Below are 6,392 nucleotides of genomic sequence, written 5' to 3'. Positions count from 1 at the left end.
AGAAAGTATGCATCTGAATGCTCCAGGGACTTCCGCAGTCCTTCCGCTTCTTGTCGCAGCACAGCTGATCGATGTCTTTCAGCTTGTAGTTGAGACTCAAGAAACCGAACTGATTCAGACAGTGAGTTTGAATAGCTTGTGCAAGCGATAGTGGCCAGTAACTCGAACACTAAACCAAGACAGGACTTTGGTGTTGTCTCGCTGTCTTCAAGATAGTCTTCCTTAGCTGTTTTATCAGCTTTGTTGGAGACCACCAAGGATGTGTCACTATCCTGAACCTTATCTGCATTACTTCCTTTACCATTGCTTAATAAGGCACTCTTCCCCAATATTCTGTCAGCATTCTAAAAGAAGAAACAACCAGACACATAACAAGTTTAGCATGTACTAGTATATGAAACTCATTTCGGTGAACCAGTTCATTAGTAAGGTGGACAGGATTAAACTACCAAGTCTTCTATTGCCATGTACTAGTACATAATAAAAGCATCAAACAAACATATATCTATGTCCTATGGTCACTGCATTGTCTTGCCAAATCAAAATAGAGACACGGTTCAAATCATATCAGTTCAAAACAAAGCAGCAGTGAAAGAATACAAAGCGTGGGAAACTACACGGCACAAAAAGATTTCAGATGGGTACCACGGGCCTACATGTACAACAACACTATTGGCTCTGTTGTGATGCTAGTAATGTGCATGATATGAAAGTCAACTGTATACACAATTGAAATTGAAATCAACAGAGCTATTGATAAGAGCAAACCTGTTAAAGAAACATGCGTGAACATACCTGCTGTGCCATTGGAGTTTCGATTGGATCCTTCAATTTAAAAATAAGTTTGTATGAGTAAATACAGTGATACAAGAGCAAAGCAATCATAGTCTAAAAAGGCGCGCCTAAGCGAGCGCTTAAGCGCGCCTAGGCTCTAGGCGTTGGCAAAACGCATTGCGCATAACTATGCATAATCTGTGCATAACTGCACATAAGCATGCGCTTTGGTCAGTAAAGCACAAGGCAGTGGCAAAACGCACAATTAACGCCTAGCGCTTCTTTGAACTATGATAGCAATGGAATCTTAAATTTGAACAGTTGTTCTTCAGGTTTAGGCACATGTTCTACATGAACAGAGTACAATAAGACGCAAGAATATAATACTTAAAAATAGAAAATGAGCTCATAGACCTTACCACATTCTTGGTTCGGGACCAGTACAGAACAAGGCGTTCCCAGTCATCGTCCAGTAAATGTGTCTCAGGAGAACGTAAGGAATTTGATGAGTTTCTTTGCCGGTGAAGTACGTTTTCTTCAGGTAATTCCGATACTGCCACCAAGCATTCTTGAAGATAGCAGAGGTATTAGCACAGGTTACCTAATCCTGAGTTTCCAAATCGGTCCTTCTCTATAGAGAAAAATGGGAAAATTTGCTGTATTATAACCATCATGGAGGTAGGATGTATGGGACGAAGCAAAGTAATTGCCATGAATAACATTACTTACACATTACTCCTGGACAAACACTTGCAACTGGCATTTTCCTTCATCTTCAGTATAATATTTCCAAGATGGGAAGATACGCACATACGATTTAACAACATCAAATGCGATAGATGCTAAACTACGACTAGCTGGTTGTGCTTCCTCCACAGGAATAGGCGTACTAACTGGTGGAGTTGGGGTTCGCCGTGATAGTACTGGCCCTTTGGGCACTGGAGCTGCCTTACTAACTGCTCTTGTTTGGGAGCTCTGTGGTGGAGATGGTGCTGTGTCAACAGGAACTGGGTTACTATCGGCTGGGGTTGGGGTTAGATTGGGTGAAGCTGGTTCTCTGTCCATCGCAGTAGGGGTACAATCTGCGAGAGTTTGGGTTATGTGTGGTAGGGCTGGTTCTTGTGCATGTACAACCGGGGTGCTATCTCCACCAAGAGGTAGCACTGTTTTATTTGAAGACCGTGTTTTTAGTCCGCTAGATACTGGCATCACCCGCTCCAATTCAAATGGCTGATAAACAGGAAACATAGTTGAATGTACAGACATTGTATGAGAGACAGATGCAATAGATAATGTGGAAAAAAGAGGGCATGAAATAGTTGACATGTGTATTGTTTAACTAAAACGGATAGCATGACATAATTTCACATATATGATGTCTATCTAAACTGGATAGCATAGCATAACATAATTCAAAGATATGATGAATAACTAAACATGATCGCATGGCATAATTCACCTACATGTTATCTAAGTAATCAGGATCGCATCATTTAATTCACATATGTGATTTATATGCTAAACAGAGGGCATTCGATATGATGTCTGAACTAAGAACATGGTGTTGAATATTGTGTATATGATGTCTAAACTATGCAATGCAAGACACCGTATGCATGATATGAGCAGTATAACCGTGCCAAGTTAGAGCATACACCTCAGTGGGGGAATAGGACTGGTCATCTGTCTCTGAATCCATCTCTGAGGAGCTATCGGGACCCAACAAGAGATCTGCTTCGACAGGTAGCACTGTCTGCTCTGAAGGCCTTGTTTTCACTCCAGATTTTTCCATCTCCCACCCAAATGGCTGATTCACAGGAAGAGTAGTTTAATGTACAAACATTGTCGAAAAATGGAAATGTAATGAAGAAAAGGATGGGCAAGATATCATTCAAATATATGATGCCTGGTTAAACAGGATGGCATTGCACATTTCACATATATTATGGCGGGCTAAAAGACATGAGACTGCATAATTCCCATATATGATATAGAAACTAAACAGGTGGCATTACAGAACATGTCTAAACTAAGTAGATGACATATATGATGTCAAAAGTAGGCACTGCAAGGCAACATATGCATGATATGACTAACATCATCATGCCAAGGTAGAGCAAACACCTTGGGGGATAAATAGGAGTAGTCAGCGGCGTCTGAATCCACCTCAGAACAGATATCTTCCTCTGGATTATAATCTGGAGAGGGGTGGGGAGGGTTTGCCATTGAACCCACCATGGAGCGATGTCTGCATGACATTGTATTGCCGCGCAAAACTCTTCTCTTTTTCTCTACATGTTCAGCATGACTGTGTACAATATCTGACATGCATACGAAAAAAATATGGTGAGATTATGTAAGGAGAGCATGCAGAAATTTAGAGTGATGGTAACAACCAGTGGATCGACGTTTTTTCGTTGAACCAAAATAGCCCTAATGGATCGACGTGAATGTATAGTAATAAGTGATGCAACAAGTGTATAACCTCTTTGCCGTAGCCGTGTCGACCTCAGCATCATTGGGTTGGTCGCTGAAGCAGTTGAGGTAGAGGTGGCTGTCGGAGGTGTGGAGGAAGATCTGAGGAATCTGTAGACGGCGTCCAGGGCACTGCTCTGTTGTGATGGATCGTTCTGTCGTTGGAGCAGCTCCGGTGAGCCGTAAGACGTCAAGGCTGAAGCAGCACAAGACAGACATCGTCAATCTCAAGTGGGATTCTAATAGCATCTCCAATAGATGATGTAAAATGGATGCAAAATTAACATCACCAAAAACCACCTGACTACAACAGATGAGGTAAAAACTGTTGACTCTGAACTTAACTGTCAAAACTGAAATTTACTGTGGAATCTGAATGCTACTGTCGAAACTGAACGCAATGGTAGCAGAGAGGCACTTGACATGTAGTTTAGGGAGGGCCTGCAGTTCATCTTCAACCTGCACCCCCTGAGCCGCCAGCCACCACCGGCCGAACCGCCAGCCCCAGCGCCGCCTCGCCGCCCCGAAACAACTCGCCACCGCCACCCTGGCCAGCCCTCTAGGCCCCCCGCCCCCACCCTGAACCCTAAGATAGATAGTGGGGTACCTCTCCGGCGAGCCCCTGTCCCTGCTGCGGGTGGTTCTTCCTTAACTCCGGCGAGCCCCCCCAACCCTTGAAAATCGACTGACCCAAAAGTCGATTCAGTCGACTGAAGTGTGGCTTAATCGGAGCAGAGTAGCAGCGGGAGCGAGGGGGAGAGCAGCAGTAGCAGCTGGGCGAGCGAGCGATCGAGCAAGAGCCGGAGCAGCAGTAGCAGCGCGAGCGAGCGAGCGAGAGCCGGAGCAGCAGATCCGACTGGTATGGACGCCGCCGCCGAAGGGGCCTCGCACTGGGGGAGAGCCGCCGTGGAGATGTCGCCCGCGGCGCCGGCTTCAAGGTAGCCGCTCCATGGGGGTGCGGGATGGAGCACCGTCGGCGCCGGGAGGTCGAGTTAAGGAGAAGGTGCGATGCGATGAGTGTACAACCTCTTTGGTGGCGCTGAGTAGGCCTTGGCTTCGTCTGAGGAGTCGGTGAGGATGCTGCGGTTCCAGTGGAGCAGGTTAAGGCGGCGCTGTGGGGATGGAGCAGCCGCGATAGACGAGGCAATCATCGGAGCAGCTCCTTGGAGGTGGAGGACGGGGCGGCTGAACCGGCGGGACGACGAGATGGACGACGGATCCTCATCCGGGGAGGTGGACGAGGGACGTCGAGCTGTTGCGGTGGATGACGTCGTCGGGGAAGAGGCTCCGGCTGGGCAGCGGTGACGTGGCGGATGGAGGAGGGTGGGGTTTCACGGCTGGAGCGGAGAGGTTATGGCGGCCTGGGATTTCGAATGGCAAAAAGGGGGCGACGGGAGGGGGTGAAGCATGACTTAGGGACGCGCTTGTCCAAATGTAGGGTGTGTTACAAAAGTACCCCCCACCGATTTGAACTAGCGGCCCATTCGGCTCAGGGTTAGAAGGGGGATTTCGCGTGTCGGGATTTGGCAGCTGGAGGGAGTTTTCGCGCGCGTTGTAATTTCGGGATAGCAAGGCGCGGGTTGTGAAGGCGCCAATTTTGGGAGCACGATATCTGAATTTTCGGGATATAACAAGACGCGGGTTGAATTTTAGGGACAAGCCTAACGTGTAGTAATATTGTACTTGTACGTACCAAATCAATTCGCACTTCCCTCAACCAAAAAGAAAACGAAAAAATAAAACTATTCACACCACACAAAGAGAGAGTCTTGCCCCGTTTACTATACAAATGCTATTCAAAGCTACTCCCTCCTTCCATCTATATAGGGCCTAATGCGTTTTTCGATGCTAACTTTGACCAAATATTAGAGCAATGATATATGACATGCAACTTACACAAAGCACACCGTTAAATTCGTCTGTGAAAGGTTCTTTCAGTGATATAATTTTCACATTGTGCATGCATGTACTATTAATCTTGTCAATAGTCAAAGGCGGTCTTAAAAATCTCATTACGCCCTATATAGATGGAAGGAGGGAGTATGAATCCATGCTATGTCCGATTAAACTTTTTCGCTTGCTGTATAATGCATGTAACCTACTCATACCAACATTTTAGTGCATTCCAAATGTCTATACTACCGCTGCAATTCGAACTAAATTTGAATTCGTTTCTCTATTTCAATAAGAATCTACAATCATGATTGTTGCCAACTTCAACCATCATAGTTTCCTTGCTATCCGCCAGATATAAATCGGACGTCCTGTAATGCAGGATGGCAGGCACACCATCATCAACAACTCCGTTTTTTATAAGAGTAGAGATAAAATATATTAAATGTAGTATAACATGTTCATAACCACACCATGTGTATCACCGTTATATATATTCACACATGCGTCGGTTTGAAACACTATGATAAATTCTTCAAATATCTGAATTTGCTTTTTATAATGAAGTATATATGATCTCTATTCGTCTTTTACACCCACACAACCCTCTTATCTTTGTAGCTAGCTCTAACTTTCTCTTGTGCATGCACACACCCGCATCCCTCTCACCCTCCCTCAGCATTCTAGCTCCATCACGCAAATTCGTCTTTTCACTTTAGGTTGTTCACCCACGGTGTGTGTAGGCCCCCAGCTCCTTCTTTACGGCACACATCGATCGATATGCCTCTCTAGCCAGGTGTGCCTAGCACAAACACAAGCTTCCCCTCTTCTCTTGTCACCGTCCATGCCTCACTCCCACCACTCTTTTCATCGTTCTCGTACTCGCACACTCCTCCCCCCTCGATATAGTATGCCTCTCGTACCACCTCCTACATGAATCCCTCTCTCTCTATCCTTCTCCTCGTGCCTCATTTGCTTATAACACACACATGCATGTATACCGATCGATGTCCCAACATATACCTAGATCGACTTTAACTACCCCCCCATCGATCGACGTACCTCACAAGTTATGTATCTCCTTTCTCTAACAAAGGGCGATTGATCTTCCTATGTAGTTACGTCTGCTTACCACATCCACATCGTCCCCCCTCATCATTCGTGCATGCCTCCTGACCCGTCTCTCACACGCACGTGCACAGACAACAAGTAGCCATCTCCTCTCTTATTGATATTGCGGGCGTGCCCTC

The sequence above is a fragment of the Triticum aestivum genome, chromosome 6D, assembly GCF_018294505.1.
Source record: "Triticum aestivum cultivar Chinese Spring chromosome 6D, IWGSC CS RefSeq v2.1, whole genome shotgun sequence".
Lineage (NCBI taxonomy): Eukaryota > Viridiplantae > Streptophyta > Magnoliopsida > Poales > Poaceae > Triticum > Triticum aestivum.
Note: the sequence above shows the minus strand (reverse complement) of the source record.